Source organism: Osmia lignaria, unplaced genomic scaffold (assembly GCF_051020975.1).
Source record: "Osmia lignaria lignaria isolate PbOS001 unplaced genomic scaffold, iyOsmLign1 scaffold0001, whole genome shotgun sequence".
In the NCBI taxonomy this organism is placed as follows: Eukaryota; Metazoa; Arthropoda; class Insecta; order Hymenoptera; family Megachilidae; genus Osmia; species Osmia lignaria.
This window is the reverse complement of record NW_027478158.1, coordinates 23,839,780-23,857,759: the sequence shown is the minus strand read 5'-3', so window position 1 is coordinate 23,857,759 and position 17,980 is coordinate 23,839,780.

Sequence of the window (17,980 nt, the reverse complement as noted above, 5' to 3'; positions counted from 1 at the left end):
GCCACTTCCAGCTTAGCTGTGCAGAAGAAGAACAACGAGAAGAAGAAATATCTCGAAATATGTCCGTCAGGCCCCTTCCCTTGAGATATATCTGCAAATATCTCGGAAACGAAGCGAGCTATGGCAAAATGTTAAGAGACCATTTTTGTAGAGAATTAAGTTTCCTACTTTTTATGTTCTATGATATTTTTTGATCAGATGCGTAGTTCTCGAGATATATCAAGATATTTAAAAGTTCCGAAGCCGCACCAACATAATAGAGATACAGAAACACCGTGGCCCCTTTCTTTGAGATAACTCTGCACTATTGCGAGCTGTAAATGCCACTTCCAGCTTAGCTGTGCAGAAGAAGAACAACAAGAAGAAGAAATATCTCGAAATCTGTCCGTCAGGCCCCTTCCCTTGAGATATATCTGCAAATATCTCGGAAACGAAGCGAGCTATGGCAAAATGTTAAGAGACCTTTTTTGTAGAGAATTATGCTTCCTACAATTTATGTTCTATGATATTTTTTGATCAGAAGCGTAGTTTTCGAGATATATCGAGATATTTAAAAGTTCCGAAGCCGCACCAACATAATAGAGATACAGAAACACCGTGGCCCCTTTCGTTGAGACAACTCTGCACTAGTGCGAGCCGCAAATGCCACTTCCAGCTTAGCTGTGCAGAAGAAGAACAACAAGAAGAAGAAATATCTCGAAATATGTCCGTCAGGCCCCTTCCCTTGAGATAAATCTGCAAATATCTCGGAAACGAAGCGAGCTATGGCAAAATGTTAAGAGACCTTTTTTGTAGAGAATTAAGTTTCCTACTTTTTATGTTCTATGATATTTTTTGATCAGATGCGTAGTTTTCGAGATATATCGAGATATTTAAAAGTTCCGAAGCCGCACCAACATAATAGGGATACAGAAACACCGTGGCCCCTTTCTTTGAGATAACTCTGCACTAGTGCGAGCCGCAAATGCCACTTCCAGCTTAGCTGTGCAGAAGAAGAACAACGAGAAGAAGAAATATCTCGAAATATGTCCGTCAGGCCCCTTCCCTTGAGATATATCTGCAAATATCTCGGAAACGAAGCGAGCTATGGCAAAATGTTAAGAGACCATTTTTGTAGAGAATTAAGTTTCCTACTTTTTATGTTCTATGATATTTTTTGATCAGATGCGTAGTTCTCGAGATATATCAAGATATTTAAAAGTTCCGAAGCCGCACCAACATAATAGAGATACAGAAACACCGTGGCCCCTTTCTTTGAGATAACTCTGCACTATTGCGAGCTGTAAATGCCACTTCCAGCTTAGCTGTGCAGAAGAAGAACAACAAGAAGAAGAAATATCTCGAAATCTGTCCGTCAGGCCCCTTCCCTTGAGATATATCTGCAAATATCTCGGAAACGAAGCGAGCTATGGCAAAATGTTAAGAGACCTTTTTTGTAGAGAATTATGCTTCCTACAATTTATGTTCTATGATATTTTTTGATCAGAAGCGTAGTTTTCGAGATATATCGAGATATTTAAAAGTTCCGAAGCCGCACCAACATAATAGAGATACAGAAACACCGTGGCCCCTTTCGTTGAGACAACTCTGCACTAGTGCGAGCCGCAAATGCCACTTCCAGCTTAGCTGTGCAGAAGAAGAACAACAAGAAGAAGAAATATCTCGAAATATGTCCGTCAGGCCCCTTCCCTTGAGATAAATCTGCAAATATCTCGGAAACGAAGCGAGCTATGGCAAAATGTTAAGAGACCTTTTTTGTAGAGAATTAAGTTTCCTACTTTTTATGTTCTATGATATTTTTTGATCAGATGCGTAGTTTTCGAGATATATCGAGATATTTAAAAGTTCCGAAGCCGCACCAACATAATAGGGATACAGAAACACCGTGGCCCCTTTCTTTGAGATAACTCTGCACTAGTGCGAGCCGCAAATGCCACTTCCAGCTTAGCTGTGCAGAAGAAGAACAACAAGAAGAAGAAATATCTCGAAATATTTCCGTTAGGCTCCTTCCCTTGAGATAAATCTGCAAATATCTCGGAAACGAAGCCACCTATGGCAAAATGTTCAGAGACCTTTTTTGTAGAGAATTAAGTTTCCTACTTTTTATGTTCTATGATATTTTTTAATCAGATGCGTAGTTCTCGAGATATATCAAGATATTTAAAAGTTCCGAAGCCGCACCAACATAATAGAGATACAGAAACACCGTGGCCCCTTTCTTTGAGATAACTCTGCACTATTGCGAGCTGTAAATGCCACTTCCAGCTTAGCTGTGCAGAAGAAGAACAACAAGAAGAAGAAATATCTCGAAATATGTCCGTCAGGCCCCTTCCCTTGAGATATATCTGCAAATATCTCGGAAACGAAGCGAGCTATGGCAAAATGTTAAGAGACCTTTTTTGTAGAGAATTATGCTTCCTACAATTTATGTTGTATGATATTTTTTGATCAGAAGCGTAGTTTTCGAGATATATCGAGATATTTAAAAGTTCCGAAGCCGCACCAACATAATAGAGATACAGAAACACCGTGGCCCCTTTCGTTGAGACAACTCTGCACTAGTGCGAGCCGCAAATGCCACTTCCAGCTTAGCTGTGCAGAAGAAGAACAACAAGAAGAAGAAATATCTCGAAATATGTCCGTCAGGCCCCTTCCCTTGAGATAAATCTGCAAATATCTCGGAAACGAAGCGAGCTATGGCAAAATGTTAGGAGACCTTTTTTGTAGAGAATTAAGTTTCCTACTTTTTATGTTCTATGATATTTTTTGATCAGATGCGTAGTTTTCGAGATATATCGAGATATTTAAAAGTTCCGAAGCCGCACCAACATAATAGAGATACAGAAACACCGTGGCCCCTTTCTTTGAGATAACTCTGCACTATTGCGAGCTGTAAATGCGACTTCCAGCTTAGCTGTGCAGAAGAAGAACAACAAGAAGAAGAAATATCTCGAAATATGTCCGTCAGGCCCCTTCCCTTGAGATAATTCTGCAAATATCTCGGAAACGAAGCGAGCTATGGCAAAATGTTAAGAGACCTTTTTTGTAGAGAATTATGTTTCCTACAATTTATGTTCTATGATATTTTTTGATCAGAAGCGTAGTTTTCGAGATATATCGAGATATTTAAAAGTTCCGAAGCCGCACCAACATAATAGAGATACAGAAACACCGTGGCCCCTTTCTTTGAGATAACTCTGCACTAGTGCGAGCTGCAAATGCCACTTCCAGCTTCGCTGTGCAGAAGAAGAACAACAAGAAGAAGAAATATCTCGAAATATGTCCGTCAGGCCAGTTCCTTTGAGCTGAATCTGCAAATATCTCGGAAACGAAGCGAGCTATGGCAAAATGTTAAGAGACGTTTTTTGTAGAGAATTATGTTTCCTACAATTTATGTTCTATGATATTTTTTGATCAGAAGCGTAGTTTTCGAGATATATCGAGATATTTAAAAGTTCCGAAGCCGCACCAACATAATAGAGATACAGAAACACCGTGGCTCCTTTCTTTGAGATAACTCTGCACTAGTGCGAGCCGCAAATGCCACTTCCAGCTTAGCTGTGCAGAAGAAGAACAACAAGAAGAAGAAATATCTCGAAATATGTCCGTCAGGCCCCTTCCCTTGAGATAAATCTGCAAATATCTCGGAAACGAAGCGAGCTATGGCAAAATATTAAGAGACCTTTTTTGTAGAGAATTAAGTTTCCTACTTTTTATGTTCTATGATATTTTTCGATCAGAGGCGTAGTTCTCGAGATATATCAAGATATTTAAAAGTTCCGAAGCCGCACCAACATAATAGAGATACAGAAACACCGTGGCCCCTTTCTTTGAGATAACTCTGCACTATTGCGAGCTGCAAATGCCACTTCCAGCTTAGCTGTGCAGAAGAAGAACAACAAGAAGAAGAAATATCTCGAAATATGTCCGTCAGGCCCCTTCCATTGAGATATATCTGCAAATATCTCGGAAACGAAGCGAGCTATGGCAAAATGTTAACAGACCTTTTTTGTAGAGAATTATGTTTTCTACAATTTATGTTCTACGATATTTTTTGATCAGAAGCGTAGTTTTCGAGATATATCGAGATATTTAAAAGTTCCGAAGCCGCACCAACATAATAGAGATACAGAAACACCGTGGCCCCTTTCTTTGAGATAACTCTGCACTAGTGCGAGCCGCAAATGCCACTTCCAGCTTAGCTGTGCAGAAGAAGAACAACAAGAAGAAGAAATATCTCGAAATATGTCCGTCAGGCCCCTTCCCTTGAGATAAATCTGCAAATATCTCGGAAACGAAGCGAGCTATGGCAAAATGTTAAGAGACCTTTTTTGTAGAGAATTAAGTTTCCTACTTTTTATGTTCTATGATATTTTTTGATCAGATGCGTAGTTTTCGAGATATATCGAGATATTTAAAAGTTCCGAAGCCGCACCAACATAATAGGGATACAGAAACACCGTGGCCCCTTTCTTTGAGATAACTCTGCACTAGTGCGAGCCGCAAATGCCACTTCCAGCTTAGCTGTGCAGAAGAAGAACAACGAGAAGAAGAAATATCTCGAAATATGTCCGTCAGGCCCCTTCCCTTGAGATATATCTGCAAATATCTCGGAAACGAAGCGAGCTATGGCAAAATGTTAAGAGACCATTTTTGTAGAGAATTAAGTTTCCTACTTTTTATGTTCTATGATATTTTTTGATCAGATGCGTAGTTCTCGAGATATATCAAGATATTTAAAAGTTCCGAAGCCGCACCAACATAATAGAGATACAGAAACACCGTGGCCCCTTTCTTTGAGATAACTCTGCACTATTGCGAGCTGTAAATGCCACTTCCAGCTTAGCTGTGCAGAAGAAGAACAACAAGAAGAAGAAATATCTCGAAATCTGTCCGTCAGGCCCCTTCCCTTGAGATATATCTGCAAATATCTCGGAAACGAAGCGAGCTATGGCAAAATGTTAAGAGACCTTTTTTGTAGAGAATTATGCTTCCTACAATTTATGTTCTATGATATTTTTTGATCAGAAGCGTAGTTTTCGAGATATATCGAGATATTTAAAAGTTCCGAAGCCGCACCAACATAATAGAGATACAGAAACACCGTGGCCCCTTTCGTTGAGACAACTCTGCACTAGTGCGAGCCGCAAATGCCACTTCCAGCTTAGCTGTGCAGAAGAAGAACAACAAGAAGAAGAAATATCTCGAAATATGTCCGTCAGGCCCCTTCCCTTGAGATAAATCTGCAAATATCTCGGAAACGAAGCGAGCTATGGCAAAATGTTAAGAGACCTTTTTTGTAGAGAATTAAGTTTCCTACTTTTTATGTTCTATGATATTTTTTGATCAGATGCGTAGTTTTCGAGATATATCGAGATATTTAAAAGTTCCGAAGCCGCACCAACATAATAGGGATACAGAAACACCGTGGCCCCTTTCTTTGAGATAACTCTGCACTAGTGCGAGCCGCAAATGCCACTTCCAGCTTAGCTGTGCAGAAGAAGAACAACAAGAAGAAGAAATATCTCGAAATATTTCCGTTAGGCTCCTTCCCTTGAGATAAATCTGCAAATATCTCGGAAACGAAGCCACCTATGGCAAAATGTTCAGAGACCTTTTTTGTAGAGAATTAAGTTTCCTACTTTTTATGTTCTATGATATTTTTTAATCAGATGCGTAGTTCTCGAGATATATCAAGATATTTAAAAGTTCCGAAGCCGCACCAACATAATAGAGATACAGAAACACCGTGGCCCCTTTCTTTGAGATAACTCTGCACTATTGCGAGCTGTAAATGCCACTTCCAGCTTAGCTGTGCAGAAGAAGAACAACAAGAAGAAGAAATATCTCGAAATATGTCCGTCAGGCCCCTTCCCTTGAGATATATCTGCAAATATCTCGGAAACGAAGCGAGCTATGGCAAAATGTTAAGAGACCTTTTTTGTAGAGAATTATGCTTCCTACAATTTATGTTGTATGATATTTTTTGATCAGAAGCGTAGTTTTCGAGATATATCGAGATATTTAAAAGTTCCGAAGCCGCACCAACATAATAGAGATACAGAAACGCCGTGGCCCCTTTCGTTGAGACAACTCTGCACTAGTGCGAGCCGCAAATGCCACTTCCAGCTTAGCTGTGCAGAAGAAGAACAACAAGAAGAAGAAATATCTCGAAATATGTCCGTCAGGCCCCTTCCCTTGAGATAAATCTGCAAATATCTCGGAAACGAAGCGAGCTATGGCAAAATGTTAGGAGACCTTTTTTGTAGAGAATTAAGTTTCCTACTTTTTATGTTCTATGATATTTTTTGATCAGATGCGTAGTTTTCGAGATATATCGAGATATTTAAAAGTTCCGAAGCCGCACCAACATAATAGAGATACAGAAACACCGTGGCCCCTTTCTTTGAGATAACTCTGCACTATTGCGAGCTGTAAATGCGACTTCCAGCTTAGCTGTGCAGAAGAAGAACAACAAGAAGAAGAAATATCTCGAAATATGTCCGTCAGGCCCCTTCCCTTGAGATAATTCTGCAAATATCTCGGAAACGAAGCGAGCTATGGCAAAATGTTAAGAGACCTTTTTTGTAGAGAATTATGTTTCCTACAATTTATGTTCTATGATATTTTTTGATCAGAAGCGTAGTTTTCGAGATATATCGAGATATTTAAAAGTTCCGAAGCCGCACCAACATAATAGAGATACAGAAACACCGTGGCCCCTTTCTTTGAGATAACTCTGCACTAGTGCGAGCTGCAAATGCCACTTCCAGCTTCGCTGTGCAGAAGAAGAACAACAAGAAGAAGAAATATCTCGAAATATGTCCGTCAGGCCAGTTCCTTTGAGCTGAATCTGCAAATATCTCGGAAACGAAGCGAGCTATGGCAAAATGTTAAGAGACGTTTTTTGTAGAGAATTATGTTTCCTACAATTTATGTTCTATGATATTTTTTGATCAGAAGCGTAGTTTTCGAGATATATCGAGATATTTAAAAGTTCCGAAGCCGCACCAACATAATAGAGATACAGAAACACCGTGGCTCCTTTCTTTGAGATAACTCTGCACTAGTGCGAGCCGCAAATGCCACTTCCAGCTTAGCTGTGCAGAAGAAGAACAACAAGAAGAAGAAATATCTCGAAATATGTCCGTCAGGCCCCTTCCCTTGAGATAAATCTGCAAATATCTCGGAAACGAAGCGAGCTATGGCAAAATATTAAGAGACCTTTTTTGTAGAGAATTAAGTTTCCTACTTTTTATGTTCTATGATATTTTTCGATCAGAGGCGTAGTTCTCGAGATATATCAAGATATTTAAAAGTTCCGAAGCCGCACCAACATAATAGAGATACAGAAACACCGTGGCCCCTTTCTTTGAGATAACTCTGCACTATTGCGAGCTGCAAATGCCACTTCCAGCTTAGCTGTGCAGAAGAAGAACAACAAGAAGAAGAAATATCTCGAAATATGTCCGTCAGGCCCCTTCCATTGAGATATATCTGCAAATATCTCGGAAACGAAGCGAGCTATGGCAAAATGTTAACAGACCTTTTTTGTAGAGAATTATGTTTTCTACAATTTATGTTCTACGATATTTTTTGATCAGAAGCGTAGTTTTCGAGATATATCGAGATATTTAAAAGTTCCGAAGCCGCACCAACATAATAGAGATACAGAAACACCGTGGCCCCTTTCTTTGAGATAACTCTGCACTAGTGCGAGCCGCAAATGCCACTTCCAGCTTAGCTGTGCAGAAGAAGAACAACAAGAAGAAGAAATATCTCGAAATATGTCCGTCAGGCCCCTTCCCTTGAGATAAATCTGCAAATATCTCGGAAACGAAGCGAGCTATGGCAAAATGTTAAGAGACCTTTTTTGTAGAGAATTAAGTTTCCTACTTTTTATGTTCTATGATATTTTTTGATCAGATGCGTAGTTTTCGAGATATATCGAGATATTTAAAAGTTCCGAAGCCGCACCAACATAATAGAGATACAGAAACACCGTGGCCCCTTTCTTTGAGATAACTCTGCACTATTGCGAGCTGTAAATGCCACTTCCAGCTTAGCTGTGCAGAAGAAGAACAACAAGAAGAAGAAATATCTCGAAATATGTCCGTCAGGCCCCTTCCCTTGAGATAATTCTGCAAATATCTCGGAAACGAAGCGAGCTATGGCAAAATGTTAAGAGACCTTTTTTGTAGAGAATTATGTTTCCTACAATTTATGTTCTATGATATTTTTTGATCAGAAGCGTAGTTTTCGAGATATATCGAGATATTTAAAAGTTCCGAAGCCGCACCAACATAATAGAGATACAGAAACACCGTGGCCCCTTTCTTTGAGATAACTCTGCACTAGTGCGAGCTGCAAATGCCACTTCCAGCTTAGCTGTGCAGAAGAAGAACAACAAGAAGAAGAAGTATCTCGAAATATGTCCGTCAGGCCCGTTCCTTTGAGCTGAATCTGCAAATATCTCGGAAACGAAGCGAGCTATGGCAAAATGTTAAGAGACCTTTTTTGTAGAGAATTAAGTTTCCTACTTTTTATGTTCTATGATATTTTTTGATCAGAAGCGTAGTTTTCGAGATATATCGAGATATTTAAAAGTTCCGAAGACGCACCAACATAATAGAGATACAGAAACACCGTGGCCGCTTTCTTTGAGATAACTGTGCACTAGTGCGAGCCGCAAATGCCACTTCCAGCTTAGCTGTGCAGAAGAAGAACAACAAGAAGAAGAAATATCTCGAAATATGTCCGGCAGGCCAGTTCCTTTGAGCTGAATCTGCAAATATCTCGGCAACGAAGCGAGCTATGGCAAAATGTTAAGAGACGTTTTTTGTAGAGAATTATGTTTCCTACAATTTATGTTCTATGATATTTTTTGATCAGACGCGTAGTTCTCGAGATATATCAAGATATTTAAAAGTTCCGAAGCCGCACCAACATAATAGAGATACAGAAACACCGTGGCCCCTTTCTTTGAGATAACTCTGCACTATTGCGAGCTGCGAATGCCACTTCCAGCTTAGCTGTGCAGAAGAAGAACAACAAGAAGAAGAAATATCTCGAAATATGTCCGTCAGGCCCCTTCCCTTGAGATAAATCTGCAAATATCTCGGAAACGAAGAGAGCTATGGCAAAATGTTAAGAGACCTTTTTTGTAGAGAATTAAGTTTCCTACTTTTCATGTTCTATGATATTTTTTGATCAGATGCGTAGTTCTCGAGATATATCAAGATATTTAAAAGTTCCGAAGCCGCACCAACATAATAGAGATACAGAAACACCGTGGCCCCTTTCTTTGAGATAACTCTGCACTATTGCGAGCTGTAAATGCCACTTCCAGCTTAGCTGTGCAGAAGAAGAACAACAAGAAGAAGAAATATCTCGAAATATGTCCGTCAGGCCCCTTCCCTTGAGATATATCTGCAAATATCTCGGAAACGAAGCGAGCTATGGCAAAATGTTAAGAGACCTTTTTTGTAGTGAATTATGCTTCCTACCATTTATGTTCTATGATATTTTTTGATCAGAAGCGTAGTTTTCGAGATATATCGAGATATTTAAAAGTTCCGAAGCCGCACGAACATAATAGAGATACAGAAACACCGTGGCTCCTTTCTTTGAGATAACTCTGCACTAGTGCGAGCCGCAAATGCCACTTCCAGCTTAGCAGTGCAGAAGAAGAACAACAAGAAGAAGAAATATCTCGAAATATGTCCGTCAGGCCCCTTCCCTTGAGATATATCTGCAAATATCTCGGAAACGAAGCGAGCTATGGCAAAATGTTAACAGACCTTTTTTGTAGAGAATTAAGTTTGCTACTTTTTATCTTCTATGATATTTATTGATCAGATGCGTAGTTCTCGAGATATATCAAGATATTTAAAAGTTCCGAAGCCGCACCAACATAATAGGGATACAGAAACACCGTGGCCCCTTTCTTTGAGATAACTCTGCACTATTGCGAGCTGTAAATGCCACCTCCAGCTTAGCTGTGCAGAAGAAGAACAACAAGAAGAAGAAATATCTCGAAATATGTCCGTCAGGCCCCTTCCCTTGAGATATATCTGCAAATATCTCGGAAACGAAGCGAGCTATGGCAAAATGTTCAGAGACCTTTTTTGTAGAGCATTATGTTTCCTACAATTTATGTTCTATGATATTTTTTGATCAGAAGCGTAGTTTTCGAGATACATCGAGATATTTAAAAGTTCCGAAGCCGCACCAACATAATAGAGATACAGAAACACCGTGGCCCCTTTCTTTGAGATAACTCTGCACTATTGCGAGCTGTAAATGCCACTTCCAGCTTAGCTGTGCAGAAGAAGAACAACAAGAAGAAGAAATATCTCGAAATATGTCCGTCAGGCCCCTTCCCTTGAGATATATCTGCAAATATCTCGGAAACGAAGCGAGCTATGGCAAAATGTTAAGAGACGTTTTTTATAGAGAATTATGTTTCCTACAATTTATGTTCTATGATATTTTTTGATCAGAAGCGTAGTTTTCGAGATACATCGAGATATTTAAAAGTTCCGAAGCCGCACCAACATAATAGAGATACAGAAACAGCGTGGCCCCTTTCTTTGAGATAACTCTGCACTAGTGCGAGCCGCAAATGCCACTTCCAGCTTAGCTGTGCAGAAGAAGAACAACAAGAAGAAGAAATATCTCGAAATATGTCCGTCAGGCCCCTTCCCTTGAGATATATCTGCAAATATCTCGGAAACGAAGCGAGCTATGGCAAAATGTTAAGAGACCTTTTTTGTAGAGAATTATGTTTCCTACAATTTATGTTCTATGATATTTTTTGATCAGAAGCGTAGTTTTCGAGATACATCGAGATATTTGAAAGTTCCGAAGCCGCACCAACATAATAGGGATACAGAAACACCGTGGCCCCTTTCTTTGAGATAACTCTGCACTAGTGCGAGCCGCAAATGCCACTTCCAGCTTAGCTGTGCAGAAGAAGAACAACAAGAAGAAGAAATATCTCGAAATATGTCCGTCAGGCCCCTTCCCTTGAGATAAATCTGCAAATATCTCGGAAACGAAGCGAGCTATGGCAAAATGTTAAGAGACCTTTTTTGTAGAGAATTAAGTTTCCTACTTTTTATGTCCTATGATATTTTTTGATCAGATGCGTAGTTCTCGAGATATATCAAGATATTTAAAAGTTCCGAAGCCGCACCAACATAATAGAGATACAGAAACACCGTGGCCCCTTTCTTAGAGATAACTCTGCACTATTGCGAGCTGCAAATGCCACTTCCAGCTTAGCTGTGCAGAGGAAGAACAACAAGAAGAAGAAATATCTCGAAATATGTCCGTCAGGCCCCTTCCCTTGAGATATATCTGCAAATATCTCGGAAACGAAGCGAGCTATGGCAAAATGTTAAGAGACCTTTTTTGTAGAGAATTATGTTTCCTACAATTTATGTTCTATGATATTTTTTGATCAGAAGCGTAGTTTTCGAGATACATCGAGATATTTAAAAGTTCCGAAGCCGCACCAACATAATAGGGATACAGAAACACCGTGGCCCCTTTCTTTGAGATAACTCTGCACTAGTGCGAGCCGCAAATGCCACTTCCAGCTTAGCTGTGCAGAAGAAGAACAACAAGAAGAAGAAATATCTCGAAATATGTCCGTCAGGCCCCTTCCCTTGAGATAAATCTGCAAATATCTCGGAAACGAAGCGAGCTATGGCAAAATGTTAAGAGACCTTTTTTGTAGAGAATTAAGTTTCCTACTTTTTATGTTCTATGATATTTTTTGATCAGATGCGTAGTTCTCGAGATATATCAAGATATTTAAAAGTTCCGAAGCCGCACCAACATAATAGAGATACAGAAACACCGTGGCCCCTTTCTTTGAGATAACTCTGCACTATTGCGAGCTGCAAATGCCACTTCCAGCTTAGCTGTGCAGAGGAAGAACAACAAGAAGAAGAAATATCTCGAAATATGTCGGTCAGGCCAGTTCCTTTGAGCTGAATCGGCAAATATCTCGGAAACGAAGCGAGCTATGGCAAAATGTTAAGAGACGTTTTTTGTAGAGAATTATGTTTCCTACAATTTAAGTTCTATGATATTTTTTGATCAGAAGCGTAGTTTTCGAGATATATCGAGATATTTAAAAGTTCCGAAGCCGCACCAACATAATAGGGATACAGAAACACCGTGGCCCCTTTCTTTGAGATAACTCTGCACTAGTGCGAGCCGCAAATGCCACTTCCAGCTTAGCTGTGCAGAAGAAGAACAACAAGAAGAAGAAATATCTCGAAATATGTCCGTCAGGCCCCTTCCCTTGAGATAAATCTGCAAATATCTCGGAAACGAAGCGAGCTATGGCAAAATGTTAAGAGACCTTTTTTGTAGAGAATTAAGCTTCCTACTTTTTATCTTCTATGATATTTTTTGATCAGATGCGTAGTTCTCGAGATATATCAAGATATTTAAAAGTTCCGAAGCCGCACCAACATAATAGAGATACAGAAACACCGTGGCCCCTCTCTTTGAGATAACTCTGCACTATTGCGAGCTGGAAATGCCACTTCCAGTTTAGCTGTGCAGAAGAAGAACAACAAGAAGAAGAAATATCTCGAAATATGTCCGTTAGGCCCCTTCCCTTGAGATAAATCTGCAAATATCTCGGAAACGAAGCGAGCTATGGCAAAATGTTAAGAGACCTTTTTTGTAGAGAATTCTGTTTCCTACAATTTATGCTCTATGATATTTTTTGATCAGAAGCGTAGTTTTCGAGATATATCGAGATATTTAAAAGTTCCGAAGCCGCACCAACATAATAGAGATACAGAAACACCGTGGCCCCTTTCTTTGAGATAACTCTGCACTAGTGCGAGCCGCAAATGCCACTTCCAGCTTAGCTGTGCAGAAGAAGAACAACAAGAAGAAGAAATATCTCGAAATATGTCCGTCAGGCCCCTTCCCTTGAGATAAATCTGCAAATATCTCGGAAACGAAGCGAGCTATGGCAAAATGTTAAGAGACCTTTTTTGTAGAGAATTAAGTTTCCTACTTTTTATGTCCTATGATATTTTTTGATCAGATGCGTAGTTCTCGAGATATATCAAGATATTTAAAAGTTCCGAAGCCGCACCAACATAATAGAGATACAGAAACACCGTGGCCCCTTTCTTTGAGATAACTCTGCACTATTGCGAGCTGCAAATGCCACTTCCAGCTTAGCTGTGCAGAGGAAGAACAACAAGAAGAAGAAATATCTCGAAATATGTCCGTCAGGCCAGTTCCTTTGAGCTGAATCTGCAAATATCTCAGAAACGAAGCGAGCTATGGCAAAATGTTAAGAGACATTTTTTGTAGAGAATTATGTTTCCTACAATTTATGTTCTATGATATTTTTTGATCAGAAGCGTAGTTTTCGAGATACATCGAGATATTTAAAAGTTCCGAAGCCGCACCAACATAATAGAGATACAGAAACACCGTGGCCCCTTTCTTTGAGATAACTCTGCACTAGTGCGAGCCGCAAATGCCACTTCCAGCTTAGCTGTGCAGAAGAAGAACAACAAGAAGAAGAAATATCTCGAAATATGTCCGTCAGGCCCCTTCCCTTGAGATAAATCTGCAAATATCTCGGAAACGAAGCGAGCTATGGCAAAATGTTAAGAGACCTTTTTTGTAGAGAATTAAGTTTCCTACTTTTTATCTTCCATGATATTTTTTGATCAGATGCGTAGTTCTCGAGATATATCAAGATATTTAAAAGTTCCGAAGCCGCACCAACATAATAGGGATACAGAAACACCGTGGCCCCTTTCTTTGAGATAACTCTGCACTATTGCGAGCTGTAAATGCCACTTCCAGCTTAGCTGTGCAGAAGAAGAACAACAAGAAGAAGAAATATCTCGAAATATGTCCGTCAGGCCCCTTCCCTTGAGATATATCTGCAAATATCTCGGAAACGAAGCGAGCTATGGCAAAATGTTAAGAGACCTTTTTTGTAGAGAATTATGTTTCCTACAATTTATGTTCTATGATATTTTTTGATCAGAAGCGTAGTTTTCGAGATACATCGAGATATTTAAAAGTTCCGAAGCCGCACCAACATAATAGGGATACAGAAACACCGTGGCCCCTTTCTTTGAGATAACTCTGCACTAGTGCGAGCCGCAAATGCCACTTCCAGCTTAGCTGTGCAGAAGAAGAACATCAAGAAGAAGAAATATCTCGATTAATGTCCGTCAGGCCCCTTCCCTTGAGATAAATCTGCAAATATCTCGGAAACGAAGAGGGCTATGGCAAAATCTTAAGAGACCTTTTTTGTAGAGAATTAAGTTTCCTACTTTTTATCTTCTATGATATTTTTTTATCTGATGCGTAGTTCTCGAGATATATCGAGATATTTAAAAGTTCCGAAGCCACACCAACATAATAGAGATACAGAAACACCGTGGCCCCTTTCTTTGAGATAACTCTGCGCTAGTGCGAGCCGCAAATGCCACTTCCATCTTAGCTGTGCAGAAGAAGAACAACAAGAAGAAGAAATATCTCGAAATATGTCCGTCAGGCCCCTTGCCTTGAGATAAATCTGCAAATATCTCGGAAACGAAGCGAGCTATGGCAAAATGTTAAGAGACCTTTTTTGTAGAGAATTAAGTTTCCTACTTTTTATGTTCTATGATATTTTTTGATCAGATGCGTAGTTCTCGAGATATATCAAGATATTTAAAAGTTCCGAAGCCGCACCAACATAATAGAGATACAGAAACACCGTGGCCCCTTCCTTTGAGATAACTCTGCACTATTGCGAGCTGCAAATGCCACTTCCAGCTTAGCTGTGCAGAGGAAGAACAACAAGAAGAAGAAATATCTCGAAATATGTCGGTCAGGCCAGTTCCTTTGAGCTGAATCGGCAAATATCTCGGAAACGAAGCGAGCTATGGCAAAATGTTAAGAGACGTTTTTTGTAGAGAATTATGTTTCCTACAATTTAAGTTCTATGATATTTTTTGATCAGATGCGTAGTTTTCGAGATATATCGAGATATTTAAAAGTTCCGAAGCCGCACCAACATAATAGGGATACAGAAACACCGTGGCCCCTTTCTTTGAGATAACTCTGCACTAGTGCGAGCCGCAAATGCCACTTCCAGCTTAGCTGTGCAGAAGAAGAACAACAAGAAGAAGAAATATCTCGAAATATGTCCGTCAGGCCCCTTCCCTTGAGATATATCTGCAAATATCTCGGAAACGAAGCGAACTATGACAAAATGTTAAGAGACCTTTTTTGTAGAGAATTATGTTTCCTACAATTTATGTTCTATGATATTTTTTGATCAGAAGCGTAGTTTTCGAGATATATCGAGATATTTAAAAGTTCCGAAGCCGCACCAACATAATAGAGATACAGAAACACCGTGGCCCCTTTCTTTGAGATAACTCTGCACTATTGCGAGCTGCAAATGCCACTTCCAGCTTAGCTGTGCAGAGGAAGAACAACAAGAAGAAGAAATATCTCGAAATATGTCCGTCAGGCCAGTTCCTTTGAGCTGAATCGGCAAATATCTCGGAAACGAAGCGAGCTATGGCAAAATGTTAAGAGACGTTTTTTGTAGAGAATTATGTTTCCTACAATTTATGTTCTATGATATTTTTTGATCAGAAGCGTAGTTTTCGAGATATATCGAGATATTTAAAAGTTCCGAAGCCGCACCAACATAATAGGGATACAGAAACACCGTGGCCCCTTTCTTTGAGATAACTCTGCACTATTGCGAGCTGTAAATGCCACTTCCAGCTTAGCTGTGCAGAAGAAGAACAACAAGAAGAAGAAATATCTCGAAATATGTCCGTCAGGCCCCTTCCCTTGAGATATATCTGCAAATATCTCGGAAACGAAGCGAGCTATGACAAAATGTTAAGAGACCTTTTTTGTAGAGAATTATGTTTCCTACAATTTATGTTCTATGATATTTTTTGATCAGAAGCGTAGTTTTCGAGATATATCGAGATATTTAAAAGTTCCGAAGCCGCACCAACATAATAGAGATACAGAAACACCGTGGCCCCTTTCTTTGAGATAACTCTGCACTAGTGCGAGCCGCAAATGCCACTTCCAGCTTAGCTGTGCAGAAGAAGAACAACAAGAAGAAGAAATATCTCGAAATATGTCCGTCAGGCCCCTTCCCTTGAGATAAATCTGCAAATATCTCGGAAACGAAGCGAGCTATGGCAAAATGTTAAGAGACCTTTTTTGTAGAGAATTATGTTTCCTACTTTTTATGTCCTATGATATCTTTTGATCAGACGCGTAGCTCTCGAGATATATCAAGATATTTAAAAGTTCCGAAGCCGCACCAACATAATAGAGATACAGAAACAGCGTGGCCCCTTTCTTTGAGATATCTCTGCACTATTGCGAGCTGCAAATGCCACTTCCAGCTTAGCTGCGCAGAAGAAGAACAACAAGAAGAAGAAATATCTCGAAATATGTCCGTCAGGCCCCTTCCCTTGAGATAAATCTGCAAATATCTCGGAAACGAAGCGAGCTATGGCAAAATGTTAAGAGACCTTATTTGTAGAGAATTAAGTTTCCTACTTTTTATGTTCTATGATATTTTTTGATCAGATGCGTAGTTCTCGAGATATATCAAGATATTTAAAAGTTCCGAAACCGCACCAACATAATAGAGATACAGAAACACCGTGGCCCCTTTCTTTGAGATAACTCTGCACTAGTGCGAGCCGCAAATGCCACTTCCAGCTTAGCTGTGCAGAAGAAGAACAACAAGAAGAAGAAATATCTCGAAATATGTCCGTCAGGCCCCTTCCCTTGAGATAAATCTGCAAATATCTCGGAAACGAAGCGAGCTATGGCAAAATGTTAAGAGACCTTTTTTATAGAGAATTAAGTTTCCTACTTTTTATCTTCTATGATATTTTTTGATCAGATGCGTAGTTCTCGAGATATATCAAGATATTTAAATGTTCCGAAGCCGCACCAACATAATAGAGATACAGAAACACCGTGGCCCTTCTCTTTGAGATAACTCTGCACTATTGCGAGCTGGAAATGCCACTTCCAGTTTAGCTGTGCAGAAGAAGAACAACAAGAAGAAGAAATATCTCGAAATATGTCCGTTAGGCCCCTTCCCTTGAGATAAATCTGCAAATATCTCGGAAACGAAGTGAGCTATGGCAAAATGTTAAGAGACCTTTTTTGTAGAGAATTAAGTTTCCTACTTTTTATGTTCTATGATATTTTTTGATCAGATGCGTAGTTCTCGAGATATATCAAGATATTTAAAAGTTCCGAAGCCGCACCAACATAATAGAGATACAGAAACACCGTGGCCCCTTTCTTTGAGATAACTCTGCACTATTGCGAGCTGTAAATGCCACTTCCAGCTTAGCTGTGCAGAAGAAGAACAACAAGAAGAAGAAATGTCTCGAAATATGTCCGTCAGGCCCCTTCCCTTGAGATAAATCTGCAAATATCTCGGAAACGAAGAGGGCTATGGCAAAATCTTAAGAGACCTTTTTTGTAGAGAATTAAGTTTCCTACTTTTTATGTTCTATGATATTTTTTTATCTGATGCGTAGTTCTCGAGATATATCGAGATATTTAAAAGTTCCGAAGCCGCACCAACATAATAGAGATACAGAAACACCGTGGCCCCTTTCTTTGAGATAACTCTGCGCTAGTGCGAGCCGCAAATGCCACTTCCATCTTAGCTGTGCAGAAGAAGAACAACAAGAAGAAGAAATACCTCGAGATATGTCCGTCAGGCCCCTTGCCTTGAGATAAATCTGCAAATATCTCGGAAACGAAGCGAGCTATGGCAAAATGTTAAGAGACCTTTTTTGTAGAGAATTAAGTTTCCTACTTTTTATGTTCTATGATATTTTTTGATCAGATGCGTAGTTCTCGAGATATATCAAGATATTTAAAAGTTCCGAAGCCGCACCAACATAATAGAGATACAGAA